At 36.4% G+C, this 25315-nt stretch overlaps 1 protein-coding gene and 1 long non-coding RNA gene across 5 annotated transcripts in view; both read right to left on the bottom strand.

The window, feature by feature from the left end:
• Nucleotides 1–25315, bottom strand: part of Sdc (Syndecan) — a 139753-nt gene that overhangs the window by 87633 nt on the left and 26805 nt on the right. The window lies entirely within an intron of this gene.
• On the bottom strand, nucleotides 1898–11233 carry LOC149268490 (uncharacterized). The gene is made up of 2 exons (XR_016270633.1): nucleotides 11012–11233; nucleotides 1898–10636 (listed from the first exon to the last, which is right to left on the bottom strand). It is a non-coding gene; the product is annotated as an uncharacterized LOC149268490 (long non-coding RNA).

Below are 25315 nucleotides of genomic sequence, written 5' to 3'. Positions count from 1 at the left end.
ATAAATGCATATATGCTTAATTCGATTTTCTACTTAGATATAAGCTTGGCTTTTTATGTCGATTAAATTGAGTATTTGGTTTATTGATATACATATTTATTTATCTTTAGCCTGATGCACGCATTCCAAATAAACAAGTCATAAAATTAAATTGCAAAGCAATTTCTCCACAGCACGACGAAGAAGAAGAACACGAAATTTACGTGTCATGCACATATGCAATAATGTTAACGTGAATGTTTGTATAGTCTGTGCTATGTGTGGGTGTATGTGTCTTCTGTGTGTGTGTCAGCCATTGTGTGCAACGTAATTTGTGGCCTAGCCGCATGTTACACATTGCAAGCTGACAATTTCATTTAAATTGTAGACAAGAAATGCACACATTACATTTAAAGGATCAATTTAACAGGGTCTCATCGACTATAAAGAAGGCTTGACAGCGCAAGCACATTGAAGTGATATACTCTCTAATTTGTAGAAGCATTTAAATATTTGAATTAAAGATTTCAACCTCAAGTAGGCTTAATTTGCTTAGCACGACAAATATAAACACATGGAAGCAGTTCAGTTAATAGCTAAAAGTACAAAGTATAAGTACAGCATATACCCTGTAAGTACATGCATTCCGAAATACACAAATAATAATTATTGATTAGATGCATTTATATAAGCCCTATTGTAAGACTAATCCAATACACTCTCTCTCTATATATACCCTAGCTAAGTAGTAGCAGCTGCTAAAACAACAACTACTTTTGGCCAAAATGCCAGGGCCTTGTCTTCAATGTCTGCCTGACCAGGCATTTGCCTGGCTAACCAACTAAACATGACAGCATTTTGAAACATTACGTGATTTATTATGTAAAATGTACACAGAGCACACAAATACACACACACATATATATATGCAAACACACAGTCACACAAACACAATGACAGATAGTTGTAAGACCACATAGAATATTGGCCAGTGATTAGGGCTACTTGCAGCACATATTTCCAGCCATATATGTATATGCACATACATATATATACATATAAAGATAATTGAAATGCAATTTAATGAACAACAAAGTTGGTTGATAATTTAGTCGAAATTAATGGCATATTGGCATTAGAGTGCCGTTATGGCCTATTATATAAAACATAACAGCAAACACAATACAAACTACAACAATTAACATGAGGTCAGCTGAACAACAACTCACAGCAGGCCACAAAATTGTCAAATGTCACATTTCAAAAAGCAACAAAGTGCAATGAAAATATAGCCACAGGGCTACTTCATATTAAGGAGCATGATAATCATCAATTTCAATGTGAAAGGAGTAAACAAAACGAATGTGAATATAAATTGCAAGCTGACCAAAAATAAAGGGAAAGCCCTGGTTCATATACCAATGTAACAACAGGAAAATATTGAATTCACTTTGAAAATACTTTGAATAAATTAGGCATACGGATTTAAAGGTAACTAAAATACCATTGGCCAGTTACGAAAATTATATTTCAAAATTTGATGATTGCACAATATACCAAAATGTTACAAATTATACATTTTATTTGCATTTTCTTATATAGTATTTCATTTAACTTCTAGAATATATTAAAAATTTTAAAACCTATTTTAGTATCATTATGTGAATATTATTATTATTATTATTATTATTATTATTATTATTATTATTATTATTATTATTATTATTATTATTATAATAAACAAATTTTTTTTTAATATTTTATATTTTATAAAATATATTTTAATAATATTATTATTTTTTTTTTATATAATTTTATATTTTATGATTTTATTTAAAATTATTTTTGTATTTTATTTATTATTTTCCATTTTATTTTATTTTATTTTTATTTTTTTCATTCTTTTGTTTTATTTGCATTTTATTATTTTATGTATTGCCTTACAAATTCATAATTCTATCCTTAAAAAATTCCTTTGCAGATTGCGCAACCTTCACTTGTGGCATTTCATATTAAGACTAAAATCTTTTTGACAACTTGGCTAAGCATGCTAACAGAAAGCAGTTCTGGTTACTGAGGTTACAAAAAAACGTTGCCCAACACTAAAACGCTCGACTACCCCACCAAAGACCAGTGGCCAGCAGTTGCTGCTGCTGTTGATGCTATTGCAACATTTAATGGTCTGCTTTGGCGCTTGACATTTGGCCAGGTTCACAGCTGTAATTGGCAGCCGAGAGATCAAGCGAACCGCACTCTAAAGGGAACTTGGGAATGCTTACTAACTGCTGCTGCGGCTACGGCTTCAGCTGCTACTGCTGCTGCTGCTGCTGTGCAAAAAGTGCATTGGTAAACGCACAAAAGATGCTCTGGGCTAAAAGGGGATTGCAGCAGTGGTTAACGGTAGGGTTGTTGCAACCAAACATGATTCAATTGCCAATATGAATGTTTGTTGCTATAAAATGGGTGTGTGTGTGTGTGTGACTGGCCTTGCCAACTGTGTGTAAATGTTTGAGTGGTGCTGTGTTTGTGGATGAGTTTGGTGTGGTGCAGTGCTTGTAATCGAATATTGATTAAGTGCGCACGGCAGCAACTGCAGCCACTGATATTTCAGTTAAAACGTTGATAATGCACAGCATTTTTGTTGCTTCAACTGGCCAGCAATTGAGAGAGCAGGAGAGCGAGAGAGCGAGAGAGCGAGTGAGTGAAAGCAAGCCAGCGAATCACGCTTGCAGCAGGTTGGCAGTGCGGAAAATTGAAGCACTTGCTTCAGCTGGCCTTTGCACCGTTTTGTTGCTGCATTGAAATTGTAAGCGGTCCAAAAACATCTCACCCCTCCTCTCAACCCTTAACAGCTGGCCAGGAACTTTTTAATTTTTTTTTTTTTTCTTTTTGTTTGTTTGGTTCTCCTCTTTTTTTCTGTTACTCGTTTTGGCAATGAGTTTTGATTGCTTTTGCCTGGGCATTTGGGTGCACTGACCCCATTTCCGCTTGTTATCGATTTGACGCTCCTCTGCCGCTCTAGGGCCCCGCTGTCCTTCAGCACTTACAAAATAAGCGTCCGCCTGCCAGGCAATTGCCGTGTCGCCTTTTTTATATGCCTGAGCTGCCTGCCTGCCTGCCTGCCTGCTTGCCCCCTCTCTATCCTCCGCCCTCTACCTAGGTGGCTGCTGGCACTTGACAGCCAGCCGGAATTTCTTTTCTTTCCGCTTTGTTTGGGGCCACAGCATTAAGTTTGCAGCATTTCATTTGTTCAAATCCCATCCAAAAAAAAAAGGTAAAGCCAACTTCTAAGTGCATACTTATACATGTTCAATTCCCGCCCAGCTTTGCATAAGAAAAGTCTGCCTGCTGGCTGGCATTAATTGATATGTTTCCTTTTCCAGCTAGTTGATAAATCGAAGTTTTCCTTGAGCATTTTATCAACAATACCAATTTTAATAGAGTAAGTAATTGCTAAGTTGACTTGCATATTTTATTGCAGTTGGCTTTAAATATTTTATTCCACTATCTCTGCTCTTCAACTGTCAGATATTTCAAACAACTTGGCAGCTGACTTTCCAAAGCAATTGCTATCAATTCTTTCTCTGCTCAAACTTTACTCTGATTTTCTTTTTACAATCAATTTTGGTATCAATATTTTCATGTAAACACTTTTTTCTGATTGTTTTTCGACTTTCTGTTAAGGAAAATGAAATAAGAGTTATTTTTCTTGATCTCAGACTTTATGAATAATATATTTCAAATTATTAGGCAAGTTCTTGAATTAAATTCTAATTAAAATCATTATATTAAAGAAGAATTGACTATTCATCTAATTCTAATCATTTCTAAATTTTAATTTTAACTATATAATTGTTCTATTAATATGTTCTCTAATTAATTCATTTTACATCCTAAAATTAGTCTACAATTTGGCAGCATTCACAATGAAATACTTGCCTTTATCAACGTCTCTTAAAGCTCTCTAAAAGTCAATCAACAGCTCTGTCAAATTTCTATGCTGAAGCACATTTGGTTTGCCTTGATTAGACAAAGAGTTGGAGCATTGAAGAGAAAAAGGATAGTGCGGGAAGCTGTGAGTGCTACTAGACTAGTCGCTAATTCAATTGATTAGTCGACTGCTATGGCTGTGGCTGTGGCTGTAGCTGCAACTGTGGCAGCTGCCACAGCTCGTTGAGTGACACTACAACAGCTCTCCAGTTTCAATTCAATTTATTTGCTCAGCATATTGTTTGTATTTCAAGTCTTTCATTTTGTGCATTTTGGTTCTCGTTTTCGTTATTCATTTTTCTTTTTTATTTATTTTGTTTTTCTGAGACACGCCTTTACGCCCCCCATTGGCGTAGCTGTGCACTTGAGCACGCAGTAAAGCCAAAAACGCAGCTACACAAAAAATATTGTTGCAGATTTTATGCAAAATTAATAAAAATACCCAAGTTTTGTGGTTGTTGTTTATAGTGGTAGAGGTGCTGGGCGTTGGGTGGTTGCGTGGGTGATTTGAGATGCTTGGGGCTGCTGTTGCTGTTGCTGTTGCTGCTTCTGCTGCTGCTAGTTGGTGGTGCTTGACAACAAGCGAACTTCGACACAGCCACAGCTGTTGATGCCGTTGACATCACAAGTGGCTGTTGCTGCTCTTGTTCTTGTTGTTGTTGCTGTTGTTGTTGTGCCCCGTGGCTGGTATACAGCTAGCTGATGCTTTGGCTGCATCACTTGAACGCTTGAACGCTTGCTGTTGCGGCTTTTAGATTTTCCAAGCCACTTTCGCCTAATATTCTGCTTTAGCTGTGGTTGTTGCTGCTGCCTGATGCTGCCTCTGCTTCAGCTTCAGCTTCTGCTTCTTCTTCTTCTTCTTCTTGAGTTAAATCAAAACAACAAAGAACTTTTACTGGCAAAACTATTGAGGAAAATTTGCTGTTGTTGCTGTTGTTGTACTCGTCGCTTGCTGCTTGTTATCATTGCATTTTAATGCATGCATCTGACAATGACAAGAGTGTTGAGTGTAGTTGAGTGTGGAACAGCAGCGGGTAGGTGAGTAGGTGAGGTTTTGTTTAGCTGCTGCTAACTCCCTGACAGCTAGCATAGTCGACATACGGTGTCAAGTGGCATTTGAAAATGCTCTTATATTTCATTTTCCTTATTTATGATATGAGGGAGAGAGTCTGACTGAAATATTTAAAGACTTTACAGCTTTTCCAATGTAGCTGCAGACTGAGAGGGCGAGGGCGAGGGAGTATGAATAGCAAACAGCAACTGAAAGACCGCATTTCCATATACATTCATTCATTTTGCCAGTAAATTCTTTGAAATGCAACCATCTGACCTCGTAATGACGCATTATAACGCTCAATTGCAATTCCAAGCAAATGGAATTTGTCTGTTGTGTATTCGATATTGATTGAGCAGAAGACAAAATTTACTGGTAAATTGTTTAAGGGTTTTCTGTGATGTTTCAAATGTATACGTAGTGGTTTAGAGCTGTTGGTTATTCAGGTAAATCTTTAGATCTAAACAGACTTTTGTGTCTTATCAATTTGTAAGCGTTTGAATAAGATATGACCAACGGAAAAACATTTTGAATTTTCCTATGACAGCTTACAGGTGTATATATTTCTATTCAGCAAATAACTCAAAATATTAGCAGATAATTTTCAAGATAAAAACATTCAACTCTACTTAAATTTTTACCACATAAATCTTCTATTTCAGCATCTTCTAATCTCACTATATTCTGAATTTGATATCTAAAAGGAAATCACAAAAATCTAAATTGAATTACTTTATAAAGAAAACACTAGTAAAGACTAAATACAAAATTCTAGCTAAAGAAAAAGGGAGAAAAAAAATTCTCTAAAACTACTTTTTGATTAATTTTACTGTCACTTTGTTAGCTGTATATAATGCATAAACAAATCCTTCACAGAAAGGGAATAAATATATAAAAACTAGTTGCCAAAGGGCTCAGCAGTTGAAATGAGTGCAATGCATATAAAATGTGCATTTCAGGGCGTAGACAACGATGACAACTCTAACAACACTAACAACAACAACAGCAACAACAACAACTACCACTGGCATCAGCTATAACGACACCAAAACTCGCTCAATTAAAATGAAATTTTCATAATAAAGTTTGCACACGGCATACGGCATGCGGCAGACGGCAGACGGCTGACGGTAGACGAAAGCTGAAAACTGAACGCTGAACGCTAAACCTGAGGGCTTGTTACCACAGACACGCTGTGCAATTACCCAGACTCATTTTTAAAATACCCAACTAGACATATAACATGCACATGGCATGCTGAATATTATGGCAAACAGTTGTCTAAATTGGCTACATTTTTTTGTTGTAGACCTGGCCATCACTGAAGATAAACAAAAGTATGCTATAAAAACAGCTATAGAAAGTTTCAGATTTAACTTTACAGCTCGCTTGTCTTAGCTGTGCAATAGATATTTTTTTAAAGGTATATTTCAGATTGTTTATTAGATAATTTGCATAAATTTGAACGAATAAATTGTAATTTATGTTTACGCAAGCCAAAAGTTTCTTTATTTATTTATTTAACCTACAATTTAATATATTGTTTCCAAAAAGATTTTATTTATTATATTTATTTTTAAATATTGTCATTTTTCTACTATTAGTATGATCTTGTGTTTATTATATTGATTCATTTATTTTCTATCCATTTTATTTTATTTTTACATTTTTTTAAATTTATTATTTTTTATTATATTTCTATTTTTTATATATTTATTTATATATATATTTATTTATTTTTTTGTTTTTTTTATATATTTTTTCTATAATCTACAGGGTAACCTGTGGACCAACCACACTAATTATATATTTTGTTGTTGTTTTGACTCAAATTGTGGGCGTTGGACACGTCTAGCCGGTGGTGTTTGTGGTCGTACGGCATGTGGCATGCGGCAAGTGGAAAATGGCAAGTGGCGTGAGCCAGCATAATTTCAATCCAATGTACAGCTCTACATTTGTACATGCGCTGACATTTTAATACAATTTTAATTTGTTTATAACTTCAGACAGCAAAGTTCAAACGCAAAAACAAAAAAGTTTCAAGCGCCGTTGATGATATCCACGAAAATGGTTTATGCCAAACCAATTTCAAGTACGAAAAATCAAAATGCCACACACACACACACACACCCACACACACACACAGATAAGCAGACAGACATACTCACACAGACAGAAAAACTTCAAACACAAGTTTCAACTTTTTTATATATACATACATATATATTTTTTATTTCGCTAACAAAATGTAACACAAATCCTCAAAAGTAGAAAATAGAATGAAAACTTTGGCGTTTTATCTGCAATGCCAGCTGTGTGTGTATGTGTGCGACTGTGTTGGTGTGTGTGTGCGCTGCTGTGTTTGTATGTGGGCAAACTCATCATCAAACAAGATTATTTGATCAGAGCTGCCTGCAGCTAAGACAGCGACCCTTAGCTCGCTCAAGCCACCCCCACCCACCAGCTTTTGCAACTAGCTTCTGCGGCAGCCGCAGCCGGAGCAGCAACAACAACAACAACAACACTCAAACTTTGGCCAACACACTCATTTGCTTTTAGCGGCCTTAACCGCAGCGAGTGGCGAACTTAATACAAATGAGCCAAGTTTCAAGTTAAATCAAGCGGCAATGCCCGACGAGCGCAAACGCAAAGCAACAACAACATCAACAACAATGACAACAAAAAGTTTACAAAAGCCCCATTACGCCCATCCCACCCCGCCTTTGTACCATTCCGCCCACAATTTGACAGTCCCATCCCATTTCCTGACTGGCAATTTAGAGATAGGCATTTCACTTGATTTTTATTTTATGACGCGGCAATGCTCAGCTGTGCGAGGTGCGCTTATGAAGTTACGCAAAAAAGAAAGGGGGTTAAATCTAATTGGAAGCAGCCATTGGGGAGCAGTTAGAAATTTTCATAAACAAATTTGTTGCGTTAAGCAAATTACCAGATTCTTATCTCCAAGACAAAATCACATTAGGCGAGTGCATCGCTTGGAAACTGAGCTTAAACGAATTGAGAGGGATTATGATTCGAAAAGAATGTGAGATCAAGACATAAAGATATGAGCTATTCAGTTAAGAGTTTTGCGGCTAGCTTGTATTTTGTTATTGATTTTTCTTTATTTTTTATGGGTCTTCTTCTAACTTCGATTGATCTGAGTGATCTCAAGCAATAAACTTTTGCTCCAATTATTTTGAGCATTTCCTGAAAAAGCTGGGATATATTTCATATCTATTTAACATTGAAAATCGTTCGTTCGTAAAAAGGAGTCTATATTTAACTTAACTTTCAATTTATATATTTTTAAAAATTCGACAGAAAGAAAGAAGAATTTAATCCAAGTTTGACTTTAACTAACTTTTGGTATATTAGTTTGGTTCGGCTTAAATTTTTGTCATAGCATAAGCTTTTTTCCTCTACTAATACCTCTTCTTAATTACTCGTTTTTTATATGACTATGTGTGTATTGAAAAACTATGTAAAATTTAATAAAACTATGTAAAGCAAATTTTATAATAAACTGCCTGAACCGCAACTGGACAAAGTTGGCTGCCATGGAGAATAAGCTCATGCATAATTCGCAGCTAAAATATAAACCAACCAGAAAGGAGTATAGCCTATATATGTGTGTGTGTGTATATAGTTAGTTATAGCTATTTAGCAGCCAGGGCACTATGGGTCAAACGCCCGATTTTTTGGAATTAATTAATAACTTTTGAATCAGTGAAGATAGTTCAATTTGTTTTTTTTGCATTTGACTTTTGTTTGCAACACGCATTTGTGATGAAAAAATGGGCGTGATATCGCCCCTCTTTCATATTATTAGATGTCCCAACTTTTTAGCTTTTTAAGTAATTTACACCAAATTCACATATTAGATGTGTTTTCATGTTTCAAAGACCCTGTAAAAAAATTATCAAAATCGGTTAACTATATCATATAGTTTTTATATGTAGAAGTTGAGAAAAATCTTTTTCAAGGAATAAAAGGTTATATTTTATGATTTTAAGCACAAATAACATTAAAATATATCTCTTTTATTGTTAATCAGCGTGTTCTTCATTATCTGAAGCTAGCATGCCATAAACCTCAAAATTTGAAGTGTCCTGCCTTTCGAACAGGCTTATTTCCTCTTCCTCACCTGCGACGAGGTTAGTTGCTGAAAAATGAAATTGCGTAAAAAGTGCGCAAAAGTGCACGTTGAACTTATAGGTCATAGCTCGGAATTGAATATTTTATAATATGGGCGTAAATTCATCGCTACAAAATGCTACAAACACAAGTTTTCTCTTATCAAAGACAACAATTTTTTTTTTAATGATGTCAAAAGCAGCTTTTTGACTTACTCAAAACTTCACATCACATAAAGATTTTGGACAATACAAACACGTAAAAACAAAGAACAAGCCCGATTCTATATTTTCCACCACAAATTTTGATCTAATTGCCATTATTTTTATTTCAATTGGCGATTGAAATTCATATAAAGTTTTTACAAAACTGATAATGTGCGTGTCATGCATAACAGCTCGGTTTAACAGCAGTTTTGTTAGCAGATCGCGCCTCTGTTAAAATTCTGAGTATGTAACATTTACATATAGCGTATTCCTAATGGATTCGCATTAAAATTTTGTACATTTTTTCAACTTGAAAATAAGACTTTTTTCCAAAAAATCGGGCGTTTGACCCATAGTGCAGGGGGGCAAAGTTGTAAGGTGGTGCTAGCAGACGCATGAAATTTGATTATGGCATAGCATACTTTTTGGGGCATTAAAAATGCAGCTGCCTCACAGCCAGGCCGTTTTAGCCACGGCTTAAAGCCAACGTATGCAACAGCAGCACCGATGTTTGCCAAACTTTGTTAAATTTTAATTTATTGCCATCACATAATTTATTCATCAAGAGCCCACAACACAGCCTCTCTATCTGCGCCGCTCTAACACTATATACATATATATATATATATATATATATATATATGGCCATCTCCTTTTGATATTCCATAGAGCTTTCGCTTGGTGTGTATTAATGGGCCTGTAGAATGTGTGCGACAAGCGTCAAGGTTGAATCACTTTACGGTTCGTTAAATTTTCGCCCGACTTTCGCCGACATATCGTGGACTAAACACCAACAGCAACTCAAATAACAACAACAACAACAACGACGACAACAAGAGGCCCACAACTGACTCGTTCACGACTTTTACTTTTGTTTTTCTCCTACTTTCCGTTTACGGATCGTCAGCATTAATTTTCATTACGCGTCGCCGTAACGATTCGGTTTGTTGACCATGGTGAGAGGATGTGCCGAGCAAATTGCTACATTGGACCCTTTTGCCTTTATGGCTTCAGCATCAGCATCAGCATCACAGCTAGCCCTCATTTCTACGTATTGCCGTAATGGTCCATTCTCTTTAAGTAAATCCAACCCGCAAAAGGTTCAGCTAACTCGTTCGCTCTCTCCTTCGTCTCCACACACAGAAAAACAACAACTTCACAGTTAAGAGTTAATTGAACCACAGGCCTATTTGTGAAAATTGCTTTCCATTTACTTACAAAAATTTCTACCGCCTCCGTTTGTATATGTATGTTTAGACTTTGTATTTACCTGAAAGCATAAGAAAAACAAGTATTTGATAAGTAAAAGGGAAATTCTTTTTGAAGAAAAATAAATTGAACACAATTTTAATATTTTAGCCATTCCCTTGCCAGGTCTTTAAAGTTTCACAAATTCATAAAGTCAATAAATAAAAATATTTGCTTTTTTCCCTTACATTAGTTTATTACTTTTTAAGAGCTTAGCTTTAGTCTGGCTAAAATATTCTAATATTTGAATATTAAATTAGTTTTTAAATATTTTATATTACAATATTTATATGTTATGGCATTACTAAATAAAACTCTAGAGTGAAGAAGATTCAACTAAATAAAACATATTTATGCATATATTTGTTTTAATTTTATTTTGTCTTTCGGTTCAAACCTTAAATTAAAATTTTGTTATTGGAAAATATTTGCAAATTTTATTAAAATGTTAATCGAACAATCTGCAATATTTATAACACTTTCTTTCGTCAAGCCCAGTCAAAAATAATTTATGTATAATAAATATATGATATGCCATGTAAAATTCAATTGAATTTCAAATTTATTTTGTGAATCAAACTAAAATTTTAATAATATATAAACTTTGCTGGGTAATCAAATGTCAAATAAACTGCAAATCGTATCAAAGTAATATATGAAATGTCATTATATTAATATATATGTATATATAATAGTAGGGCATCAGCTCAAGTCAAAGACATTAGGAAGAGGTCATAAAACATCTTTGATTTCTCCCATTCGCACATTCAAAAAGTTCTCATAACTCATTTCTATCTGCATACGTGTCAATGACGCAAAGCAGATTTCGAAAAAGGGGGTAAAAAATATATGAAAACGAATAAAAGAGCAAGCATGAGAGGGGAGAGAGAGAGTGAGATGGATGGCGAGAAATTGAAATAGAGCGAAATCCCAAATATTGCTGCATACAATTTGCACGTCATAAATCATATCGAAATGCGCATGAAATCAACAAAAGAAAATATAAAGGAAAAACTTTTTCCCAACGTCGTTTTCGCAACGTAACGTGCAACGTGCACCTGCAGCTCGTCACACAAACACAGACACACACAGACACAGACATCCTCCACCCAAACACACGCTCTCACAGCCCAACTAACCCAATTTAGTTGAGTGTGAAAATTGGCTTTCACCCATTTTGAAATTCTGAGCTGTTCACACACACACACGCAGACTCTAATACATACACTCACATACACATACACACACATGCTAAACGAACTGTGCGCAGCCATTTTTGTTATAAAAGTAAGCCCTTCCTTTAAAAAAAAAAATACAAGAACCTAATCGTTATATACTCACACACGCTCACACATTGAGTCACTCACTCACTCATTCGCTCACTCACTCGCTCAGTCAATGCAGTGTAGCAGCCAGCGGAGAGGCGAAAGTTTTGGTTTGGGTGGTCGGATATTTTTTCATGTAAACGCACGGATTAGATGAAAAATCAAACTCAAAGAGAAAGCGCAGAAAAAAAATTTACTCTGCAGCACATGCAAATGAATTCTGTTTAGTTTGGGTTTAGCATGAACTAAAAAAGGAAATGTTAAAAAATGAATTTTTACAAGCTATACGAATTTTTAATGCTCTTGCAGCAAGCATGAGCTAAAAGTTATTTTAATTAAGCCATAATGAATTATACTACTAAATTAACATCGAAATATCATACTGAGATATACAGGATTTCGAGCTGAATAATATTATTTAGCATATAGGACAAAGAAGTTTTAGCTAAATAAAATACATTTCGGAGAATGTTCGTAAGTTATAAAAAATTTTAATGCTATTACCTTGGATCATTTTCTCTAAGTTCTTCTACTAATGAAATCTAACACTTCTAAAGTTAACCAACTTTTCTGGTTGTTTCAGAGCCTAACAAGAGAGCTTAAATCTACACTGCCAAGCAGACGAAAGGGTATAACTCTAACACTTAGGTAGCTAGTAGTAATACAACCCACAACTACATCGACTACTACCTAGCACCACCTCCACCCCCTCCTTTTGCCACTTGGCTTTTTCGCAACTAAAACATACGCAAATCGCTTTAGCATTTTACAATTACTTAAGTCCCGACGAGAACATTTTGGTTTTTTGGGGCTTGCGCTTTGGCTTTGGGTCTTTGCTTGGCTAAGATTGGTTTATTTCGACAAGAAAATTGGTCTATTCATGGAACACATTTGCATAAGAGATGGCAATGGCAAGGAGATTTTCTTAGTTTGCGGTCTCATAAAAGTTTAATTTTATCGGGCTCTTTTTTTCCCTCAATTCTTATTGAAAAGTTCATTGAAATACATACATCAATCTCAATGCTTGAGCGCAAAAGAAGCGAAAGATATTCATTCGAAGCAAGTGGGTCAAATAAAAGACGCGTTCATTGAACCAGCCCACATGGTTAATTGATTCGCAGTATCAATTGCCAGAGTGGCAGTGCTCGATGGCAACGAGTGCCAAAGACAGAAGAAAACCAATTAAATTTATCATATGTCAAATACAAATGGCAGACGGTGCAGACTGCCAGCCAAATGAAATGAAGTGAAGCGACTATCAAATGAATATGAATAACATTCACGCGCACAAATTCAAGGCACTTAACGGCGCAAAAATAATAAAAATCACAAAAATTAATATGAAATGTGCAGAAATAAAAAATAAAAAAATTAAATAAAAGTATATGTATATATATGCAAAAATAAAAGCAAGCTCAATTCAATGCATAAACTATAACATATTGTTGTTGCTCTTGCTGTTGTTGCACACAAATTGGCAAAAAGTCAATTAAACTTTTGCCGTTGCGCGCATTTAATCACCTGTAATCCGAAACGGGCTGTGAGTTACACACCGAGAGGTGTGCGGGAATGAGAGAGGGCGAGAGAAAAGAGGATTGAGAGAGTTACACACTCACACAGTCAGGTATACGCATGATATCATTAATGACTGCCGGAGCGACAGAGAAAAAATCTGAGCGTAAAAACCAAAGTTCATTTAACAACTTTTTCAGATACCCAGCACTACACGCAGACCCCCAAAAAAAGAGGGGATTACTTCATCATCATATAGCGAGAAGTGAGAATAATACTGGAATATATTTTAGAAGTTGTGAAGTGAAAAACAAATAAGTTTCAATAAGAAGGCGTTGCTACAAAATGAAAGCCAACAAAATAAAAAATAAAAACTGTTTTTTGTTTTAATTTCCCCGATTCAAACAATATTCCCGCAAGAGACAAACTTTAAGCTACTTTTATATTAAAATGGGAGCAACTTAAGCAGAATGTATGAAAATTAAAATCAGTTAGCCCAAAGCCAGCGAAGAAAAGGAAAACGTGAAGAAAAACAAAGAGCAAAACTGAAAAGTTAAAGAGAAACTGCAATATGAAGCTTTAAGGTAAGTAAGAACTTAAAAATTAACAAAATAAGAAAAGAAGGCAGCTGTGAAACAAACAAATAAAAAGGGAAAGAACAAATAACAACAAAGCTTAAGTTTTCAGGTAAAGTAAGTTAAACAATAGAAGTGAAAAGTAGAGAAATAAAAGATAAAGCTGCAGAAGAGAGAGAGAGTGCAAAAAATAATGAGCAAAGAGAGAAACTGCAAAAATTAAGCTCAATTATAAAGTTTATAATATTTCACTATTTATGGAACTGTAAATTTGAAATAATTTCATTCAAGCATTGATGAATGGAGAGTGAAGCTACCCTGCGGGCGGCAGCCATAAAATGTCGCCTGTCATTGTTGCAATATGTGAGTGCGCGTGTGTATGTGTGTGTGTGCGTGTGCGTGGCAAATGGCTGCTGCTGTCGATGTTGATACAGCATGAAGTAGTTGCTGTCTGCAACTGTTGTCGCTGTTGTTGTTGCTAATTTGTAACGCATTTTCTTATCAATTGTCGCAATGCATACGATTTCAGTCGGTTTGTGTGCATGTGTGCGAATGTCTGTGTGTGTGTGTGTGTGTGTGTGTGTGTGAATGCCGATGCACAGTTTGATACTCAGCCGCAGGCGTGGCAATCTACCGCATTCTGTTGCTGCTGCTGCTGCTGTTGTTGCTGCTGCTGTTGTTATTGCTGCTTGCTTGCATACATACAGCAGCTAACGAGCAGCAACAGCAACAGCAGCAGCAGCAATCCGCAAAAGCAACATGAGGATGAGTGCTACCGAGTCCTGGAGCTGAGTCTGGTGTCGGCTTTTAAGTGTCATAAATGAGAATTTATTCGGCCAGGCGTTGTCATTGTTGCCGACACTGTTGTTGCTGCCGCTCGCGCCGCTCAGGTGGCAAAATTTTCCAGCTTGTCAGGCAGCTGGCAGTCTGGCAACATGGCAGCCAAAGGTTGGAGGCAATTTCTGCTGCTGTTGCTGTTGCTCCTTGGCCCTAGAGTCGAATGCCGCAAAAGCATTGTTGCTGCGAGTTCATGAACTCTAGTCATAAATTTCATTAACAGCTGGCCTTCGGCTCCTGCTGCTCCTGCTGCTCCTGCTGCTCATGCTGCTGCTGTTGTCACTGCGCCAAATTATAGATTAGCTTAGATAATGTAAAATATAAATAATAATTACGCATACGCCGTGTTTTACATTGTATAAACGCAGCTTTTGTCAGTGTGTGGCACTGTTTAGCCATTGTGCGGTTTTATTATTCCTTGCAACATATTTTGTGGCACACTCTGGTGTTGACAATGGACTATAGAAAATACTTGAACCATGTGCCACTTGCACCGGTTGCATGTATTTTTCATCTCTTTTTATTTTTGGGCAACAACCCCACAGCGCTTAGGTCACTCTGACCCACTGACATTTGAACACAATGAAAATGGCAACAGTCACGAGAGCAGCAGCAACAACAACAACACGAACAACATCAGCAACAACTACAATCAACAACAATAACAACAATGTAGCTAACAACTACAATAACAATGGCCATGTTAACGCTTAACGATTTTCTAGTGCACAACACACAAAACAACGATGATGAACCAAGTAACAAGAGCAACAACAACAACAACAAAAGCCAATTTCCAATAGCATATAAAAATGTTGTCTTTGCCATGACAAAAGCTTAAACAAATCCAATTTAGGTACGCAAGCACTGCAAATGCCAAATTAAATATGTATTACATTTATCCGAGTCGACGACCTTCAATGGCAGACAATATCATTTATTTATATTTAGTTAATTATGCCCCGAGGCAGAGGCAATGGCTCTGAAGTCGAGACGCAATAATAGTTCAAGTGTTTCATGGCATCAACTTAGCATACTTTTCAGCGTACATTTGAGACCAACAAAAACAAAAAAGTTGGTTAAAGCGCTAATGCTTAACAATTTCTAAGATGGATTCTTCGACTCAGCTTTTGGTATATTTGAAGTTTTGTTTGCTTGCCCTGAAATCTAAGCTTCCATAAAAAGTTTCTAGTGCTGCATTTTTCAACTTTCAGCTATTTTTCAGTTGGTATCCTCTCTAGGAATTTTAAACACTTGTGTTTTATTATTGTGCGAAAATTTTCAAATTTAAGGCAGTCTAGTTTATATAACAAATATAAATCAAAATAAAAAAAAATAAATAAAAATAAACCTTTTCACTTACTGAAAAAAATTTCAAAAAATTAAATAAATTTTATATTTAATAATAAAAGAAAGCCTAAAAGCAAACAAAATGAAATAGTTTAAGAACAACAAAATATTTTAGTATGGATTTTATGTCTATTACAATTGCAAACAGTTTAGCTAAAAAAATGGTTTATTCATTTATTTATAAAGCTTAAACTTTTCATTATTTTATTTGCTATTGAAATAGATTAAAGAAACGGCTGTCAATCAAATATCAGGCTGGACATTTGCACTTTCCGTTTAATCCGTGTTTTTCATGCCCGCGCAACTGGCAACTAGAATCATTGTCCGAGCAACAACTACAAGACACACACGGCTACACACACGCAAACACGCACGCACACTGACACGTCGAACCGAGAAACAATCAAATCAAATATTTATATGCGGGCTAGAACCAGCAGGCAGCAAATACAAACTGACAGAGAGAGGGAGAGTGATAGAGAGAGAGAAAGTCAGAGAGAGAGAGTGTGTGAGAGAGACTGAGATGGAGAAAAACAGCAAATAAATGTGGCGCAAACACACAGGAAAAGCAAACTAAAACAGATTTTAGTTGGCCATCCTGCTGTTTCGACCTTCCCTAGCCGCGCTGCTTTCTTCTGATGCTATCAAGTTGTAGATTTTTGCCATTTGGCCGTCGAGCTGCACAACTTGAAAACTTTTGCAGGCAAACAGCAACAAGGATGTGCACAGCAGGAAGTGCTCTAAAGCCCGCTTCCTCCCAAGCAAGCTAGAAAGCAGCATAAGCCGAGGGTCGCACTGCGGTTGCCACAACGAAACTATAATCAAATTTATATTACTTATATTGATTATTTAATATTTATATTATTTGCTCAAGCAGTTGCTCTAGTTGAATTTAAATCTTATGTTTTTTCCAATAACAAAACTTGTTTACGCCATTGCTGAAAGAAAAGCAAGCTAATTGAGAAAGCAAGACTAGCTAGTTTTCTTGTTTTTCCTGATTTTCGAACTGTTGTGGCATCACGAAAACAACAAGTCCATTCATTTTGCCTAATTTATTTGTGTGGCACGAGTGCTGGCGCATAAATGAGCTGATTACTTTGAGAACGACCCTCGTAAAATGTCTATTGCTATATTATTTCTGTTTCTGTTTCAGTTTTTGTTTTGCCTACATTCTAGCAAATTAGAAAAGATTTTATGCCAGACGCGTTTTCAGCAGAAACAACGAAATACAAGGCATTCATTCATATGTGTACAAAGTGAGTTTATACAAACATAAAACAGGGCCCAGCAAATGGCCAAGTAAAACAATCAAATGCCAAAATGTTCCTTCACTCACACACACACACCCACACATACACACACGTATTGAAATTGTAACAGAAAATCAATTTAGGCAAAACTTGAAATGGCATAAATGCTGGTAGCTTGCCAGACACTCAAAAAAACATACACAAACACACACACACACACACAGATGTAGACAGACACATGTACGTGCCTGGCATGTATGTAAATGTAGTAGGCTCAGCTCATATAAAACAACGCGGCAAAGCGGAAAACTTGCTCCTCAATACAATCAAAGCGCTGCCATGTCGGATGCAACAAAAGCAAAAAAAAACAAAACTAAAGCTAAATTCGTTTAGAGGGGAAGGCGGACATTTTATTTAGCATACATTCTCACACACGCTCGGCTCTCATGCTATCTCGCTCGCTCGCATTGCTTTGCAAGCTATTTATAAATCTATGCATTGTGGCTCAGAACTTTCAACACACGATTCACTCAGCTCACTGAGCTCAAGCTTCGCTGCACTCTCAGTCTCTCTCGCTCGCACTCTTACTCTTCCTATCTCACGCTGAAGCGACCTCAGCCGTCATCTTTTCTCTTTTTTTTTTTTTTGAGTGAGTTTTCAAGTTTGTAAGCAGGGGATAAGCCAAAGCAAAATGTAAGCGCTGCCAAAGCTGCACTTAAACTTTTGATATCAATAAGGAACGGGACGCCAAGAAAAACTGTAAGCTCGCATGCAATCCAACTGTAAGAGCCAACAGCAACAACAACAATAACAATGAACGAAAGTGAATTGCGCAGGAGATGCAAAAAAAAAAAAAAAAAATACGACGTAGAACTGTAAAAGAAGCTCAGCCAAAATAGCTAGCTGGAAATTCAACTGGACAAGTTTTGGCAGCCGTTCGGCAAGTTTTGTTACAGAAATCTAATGCAAAACTGTCATTTAGAGTCGCTCTTATTTATTTTGATGTCAGCAGCACGTGCGCCAGCAGCACACAATGTGTGAGAGTGTGCCTGTGAGAGTGTGCCAGTGTGTGTGTGCGGGTGTGTGTTAGTGTATGCCACGGAAATCATCAGGAAAAACGCAAAAACTGAAATAAAAAATGGCGACATGACAGGCGCACGTTTCGCCCACGTTGAAAACGAGGGCAAGCACAGGCAACAGGAAAGCCCGCACAGACAGACAAATAGAAAGAGAAAAAAACGAACGCTAGCACGAGGGAGCGACAGAGAGGGAATATAGCAAGCAGACGGCAACTGAGTGAATGAGTGAATCAGTGAATGAGTGGGTGCAGCAGCAGCAGTAGCAGCAGCAGTAGAAGCAGCAGCAGAAGAAAAAGTAAGAGCATAAGCTTAGGCAATTTATGACAGGCGGCTGCTACCAATGGCGACCGAAACGCACTGCTGAAGAGCGCCACAAAGAGGGAGGGCGGAAGAACGATAGAGCGATAGGGGCACTCAGGGCTGCGCAGGGTATCAGCTGAAGTGATGCCGTGTCGTGACAGAATGATTGCTAAAGTCAAAAGGCATTACACGCGTTCATCTCCCTCACTGCGTTAATAACTCATATGCGAATTACTTACAGTAGCGTGCGAAGGACATGAAATATGCTATGCGCAAAATGTGAATACGAAGAAAACTGCTCAAGTTGCTTAGAGAGATCAAGTATTAAGCGGACAATAAATATGACAATTGATAATCTAACAGTAGGAATATTATACATATATGTATATAAATAATTTAATATGCGTTTAGTGAGCAAAACATGTACTAAAATCATAGTATATATAATAAATAAATTTTTAACATATTTTTTTATATTCTTGTGACTTCCTGTGACTGGAATATGCAGTGAGACAAACGTCAGCTGCTCTTGTCACTTTCATTTGCGAGCAAAGTCAAAAATTCTTTTTTCTTCTTCTTCTTATTTTCTTCATAACATCAGTGCGTGACATGGAAACATGCAAATATGGAACATGTTACGAAATGAGATAGAGCAAGCAACATATACATATATTAAGAGAGAGAGAGAGAGAGAGAGAGTGAGAGAGAGAGAGAGAGAGAGAGAGAGAGAGGCAGAGAGAACGAAATGTAAAGAAAGTAGAAAGCATATCAGTTAGACAGTTGGCAATACACAGCAACAACAACAACAACAACAACAAGAATCAAGTACACGCCACTGGAGACACTTGGGCAAACTGTTTTGCTTGATTGAATTGAATTATACAGGGCCTAAACGCTAACAACAACAGGCAAGAGCAGACGATGCGGGGGCGTAGTAAACTCGCACAACTGTCACAAAATCAATAAGAGGAAAAACTTTTCCACTTTTTTTTTGTTGTTGTCTTGTTTTTGTTTTTGTTTCTTTTTGACTGGGAGAGTAAAGCGACCTAAATTGGAAAACTAAACCCAAGCGCACAACAACTGAGACATCGTTGTCGTCGTTGCATAAACTGACCAAGGGCGACAGTTGCGACCTCTGTAATTTCCAAGACAACTCTCAGCGGGCACATTAGCAACATGTGTTGCCCCTGCAGCAAGCCAAGCAAACAGCAGCAGCAGCAGCAGCAGCAACAAATTGTGTGGCAGCTAAACTTGGTGCGAGGCATCGCATGTCCTGGCTGACTGGCTGCCTGTTTGCTAGCAGCTAGCTCTTGTTGTTACATAAAATAGATATAAATAGCAATATTACACACACACACACACACACACACACACTGACACACCCTCGCACACACACATATAGAGTAAGCAGTCAAGTGGACGCCGCAGACATTTGCGATAAATGTCAAGCGTAAAGCGCCAGATTCGAGATTAATGCGAGAGGCGAGCACAGTGCAAATAATTGGGTGTTGGCAGAGCTAACGGATTTATCGCATATCTAGTCTATTAATACACGCTGTGCTAATGCATATACTACTGTATAAAGTATGACTGCTGTTGATTGCCTTCTCAACTGAAATTTGCATTTGAGCCAAAGGCAAACAACGAGCTAACAAAAATCTTGCAACAGCTAAGCAAATGCCAGCTAAAAGGATTAGTTTTGCAATTGAGTTTCGCTGCTGCTGCTGCTACTGCTACTGCATAGTGGCTTAAGCATGCTGCTCACGCTGTCTCAATATTTGTTGAGAAAATACGCTATTTGGCAGCCACAACCAACAGCCGCTGCCGCAACCACAGCCACAGCCATAGTCGCAGCCACAGCCACAGCCTGGCTCAAAGTGTTGACTTTTTCCAGCTTTAGTTTAGCAGCGAGTTCACACAGTGCGTATGCGCAATGCATTTTCCGTCTAAATTGCAAAAGCCAAAATGCAATCAGCAACAAATTTCGCAATTGGGCAAAGCAAATAACGCGACACAATAGCAAAAGGCGAAAAGAAAATGGAAAAGGGAAAAGCAGGCAGAAAGATGAAATGCAAAATTGAGTGGTGCAAAGTATGCTTGATGAGCACTGTTTGGCACTTGAGCGTGTGGGCGTTAAAGCGACGGTGGTTAGCTGATTGCAAATTGAGAAAAGCAAGGCATGAAACAGTAGATACTCTGTTAACTTATGAAAACTGATTTTATATTTTCTTATAGAAAAAGTAGATAAATGAATATGCAAAAAGTCAAATCAAATAGATTTGTGTTTCATTGCAATCTATGCTCTACATTAATCATCAACCACTTCGCGGTGTTCTCCAAAAAAAACTTAGAAAGATCATTTCCATTGAACTATTGGTAGTGGTTGCTCTCTTCGTAGGTCTCACTGTGGGAATGCCGATCGTCTTGTCCCAAAATGAAGGGCCTGGCTAATAAACCGAATTGAATCGATGTCTCCTGCTCAGAGCAGAAGCAATTTAATAAGAACCCCTTTCGGTTGCTTTCGAGAACAGAGAATAAAACGACTAACAATTATTTCCGAGCTATACTTATCTATGATCACTTTGAATAAGAAATATACCTTAAACAAATCTATGTAATCTACGTTACAAAATATCACTTGAACTCTCACTACCTCTTGTCACTTTTCCCCAATTATATACTCCACATGCTAAGTTCTTGAATGAATTTTGAGTAAGTCGTGGCATATGAAGCATGTTTTATACTATGAGTGCCTTTAATTCCGCGAACTCCCTTAAGTCCTATCAAGAGAAATTATGTTAAATGCAATATACCCCACGCATAAATGCAAAGGCAACGAGGAGACAAAAAGGAACGAATATGTACGGCAAAAAAAGAAGAGAGAATTTGCGAGGGAATTACGAACAAAAGGATTCATTACCAAAGTAAAAGATGGAAAAGTGAAGTAAAATGAACACCAAGACAGCAACAGCGACAGAGCAAAAGGAAAAGGAAAAGAAAAAGTGCGCACAGAATATTTGAGCTGGGCGAGAGGTGGGCCTAGGGCTCCGGGTAGACGAGGCAGCCAACCGGAAGTTTATGAGTGTAAAAAACGTATGAAGGCACGTTAAAGGACGAAGACAAGTGCAGCCCGGTTGAACGGTGCTGCACTGCTTGGCTCTCACATATCCTGCGAGGAAATAATAAAAAGGGCGTCAAGTGATGCCAATGTTGTTGCTGTTGCTGCTGCTGCTGCTGCTGCTGGGGATTGCTTGGCAGGAGTAAGAAGTTTATATGGCAAGCTGGTTAACAAAGGAGCTGCGAGTGTATGATGAACGTGTGGGAGTTTAGTTTGCAAAGTCAAATGAAATTTAATTTTGCATAATAAATGACTAAAGCATATTCACAATGTCATTGCAGACACGCACACGAACATACACACACACTCATACCAACACACATAAACGCGTGCATTTATTACCTTGGCCAACGAGCAAAGCCTCAGGCTATGCAACAAAATATAAAAAGGTTGAATACTCGTTTTGTAAATGACATTAGCACAGCAAATACACACACACCCACAGCCATACACCAACAAACACACACGTACACACGCACACACACAGATGGGGGGTGAGATGTAGCCACAAAATGATTATCTAATGTTTGCACAGTAAAAACGAAATTATTTTTGTGGTCATAAAAACATCCATCCAGACATATGTATATATGGATTTACATACACTCATGTATATATATATATATATATATATATATATATATATTTATATATATAGATATATATCTGGTTGGTGTAACTACCGACTGTATCCGGCTCACATTCATCAAACCGCCGTCTCTCATATTTGCATTTACATTGTAGCCCAGTGCACAGTGGTTAACATTGAACTTATTCCATAATTTTAAAAATTCTTTAAAAGCACTTGAAAAAATATTTAATTTAAAATTAAATAAAGAATAAATCATTATTTAATTTATTTTAGCTTAAAGCTTTTTAACATATTTTTATTAAGATTTAGATTAAGATATTAAGATTCATAATTATCCATCTCTAGCAGTAATAGTAATTATAGTTAATTATTCATACATACATCCCAATCATGCAATAAAACGTCTTTAATTTTGCACCACTGTGCCGCCCTTAATATAAGCCTGTGTAGATTTATCTAGGCAACCACAATAAAGTTGACTGTATTTTACGTATTTTGCATGCCCGTATTTCTGCATTCATATGGATGCCATAAAATTATGGCTCGTTGAAAACTTTTGACGAGAGGCGAATACATATTTCATCTGTTAAAATTTTTGTGTAATTTCTGCTGTTGATTTTACTTTTCGGTTTTTCTATTTTGTTTTTGTTTTTGTTCTCATTTCATTTTATTTGGCGTACCCAACAAATTATTGGACCTTGGCGTGCAAATTCCATGGAACGTCCATAAATATTGACATTGATGCTTTTGGCATTTCTCAAAATTGTTTGAGCCCCAACTAAGCTGCAATAATATCCCACACAAGCTTACCAATTTGAAAATAGAATTTCAATGACCCTCAAATGTGGACGTAACTGAGCAATTACATAAATATTTGTACGTACCTGAAAGTAGAGAGCAAAAGAGTTGATTTTAGAACGAGTGTAAAAGGTTGAAAGTCAAAAAAATATGAAAAATATGTAGAGTATGAAATATGTTTGATTTCCATATTAAAATGTTAAGGAAAATAAATAAATAAATATTTAGCTTTTCAGATATAGGAAATAGGTAAATAAATAACAAAATGAATTACAGAAAAATCAACAGCAATCAAAATATTAATATCAGCTACAAGTTAGTAAAAAAAGTTAGCTATTTTTCTAGCTCGTAAACATTTAACTGTTTGCAGACAATGAAAAATGTGAAATTTTTACTTCTGTCCTTTCAATGAAATAAGAGCTTTACAAGCTTTCATTGGCTAATAAAAGAGAATTTTTCACTAAATTTAGGTTTTAACCCATTTCACAATGAATACGTCAATATGTTTTAGCCAAATATGGGCGCAGTGCTTGCTTCTGACCAAATAAAGGTGAGGCAGAGCAGAACGGGCACACAGACAGACAGACAGAGAGATGGGCAGACAGACAGACATTGTTTTAGACAAATTGATGTGGTTAAAGGGCAGCAAAACAATGGCGGCACACACACACACACATATGCACACGCACGCACACGCACGCACACGCACACTCAAGTAGACACACACACGCACGCACACAGTTTTTGTGTCTATTGTTAACACATTTGCCAAAGTTTATCCTTTTTTGAACCGTAAAACAAAAGCAGCTCATTTGTCATTGTCCTTGGGTATTATTTAAATGAAAGCCTATGAACTTGGCCCATTCACAAGTGCTTCCAGCTTGATTAGAAGTAATTGTCGGCAAATAGAATAATGAACAGAGCTTGGGACAAATGTAAAACAGTTCAAAAGTTTCATTTTATTTTGATTTCAACACACTGAGAAAAAAAAAAGCCCACCCCAAAGGCTCTCGAAACAAAATATGTTTTTGGCTAAATTTATAATGCATTAGGAATTTGTAATTAATTCCTGCGCCTGTTTTGCGGGCAATGCTAAACATTTATTATTATTATTTGGCTGCATGCATCAAATTTATTGCATAATTAATGTCATAATGTTTCGCTTGTTGTTGTTGCTCGATTTGTTAGTTGCCTGTCGGTTATTGTTGCCAACGTTTGGACGTTGTAAAGCGTATTAAAAATTAATTAGTCTGCTTTTAGCAATTGACGTTTGATGCTGAATAAAGAGAGTCAACTGCGATGCAATGCGATGGCTTACAAGGGTTAATGATTGGCAACAATATGTTTAAACAGTATCCAGTTAAATACCGTTGGCAAAGTCCATAAAAGCAACTGCCAGCAATTATGCTAAACTTCGCTTATTATAATACGCTTTAAATACCATTTACAAATTTCATTATATTTATTGCGAATACTATCAAGCAACACTGTAAACCATTGACAACTGAGCCGTTTTAATTAACGTTAAAAATATATAAATAATTTAAATAACTGACAACTGCGGCTGCTGGCAGCAAGCCATTACCTCATCTTTTATGCAACGAATATAGCAGCCATAAATTGTAAAAAAAAAAAATAAATAAAGAAATAAATGAAAAAAATTGCTGCAGCAATAAGTAGCTGTTATTTAAATAAAATTTACAATGTTAAATAAAAAACAGAAAATATATAAATATACTTAAATTCCTATACTATATATTCAGCTACGCCAAGATCTACTATTTTTTTTTTTTTTTTTTTTTTTTTTTTTGTATTTCATTCATTTTGTAAATAAAATAAACTAACTACGCCTAGTCAGAAATCTATAATTCATTTAGTCTTTACAGCCAAGTCTTGCTCATTATTTATACTTCATATACTACATACATATATCTACTTATACTCTACGTATATATCTCTTGTCTA

The sequence above is a fragment of the Drosophila arizonae genome, chromosome 5 (assembly GCF_054131065.1).
Source record: "Drosophila arizonae isolate 15081-1271.41 chromosome 5, UAZ_ARI_1.0, whole genome shotgun sequence".
Lineage (NCBI taxonomy): Eukaryota > Metazoa > Arthropoda > Insecta > Diptera > Drosophilidae > Drosophila > Drosophila arizonae.
This window is presented reverse-complemented; position numbering and strand designations above follow the sequence as displayed.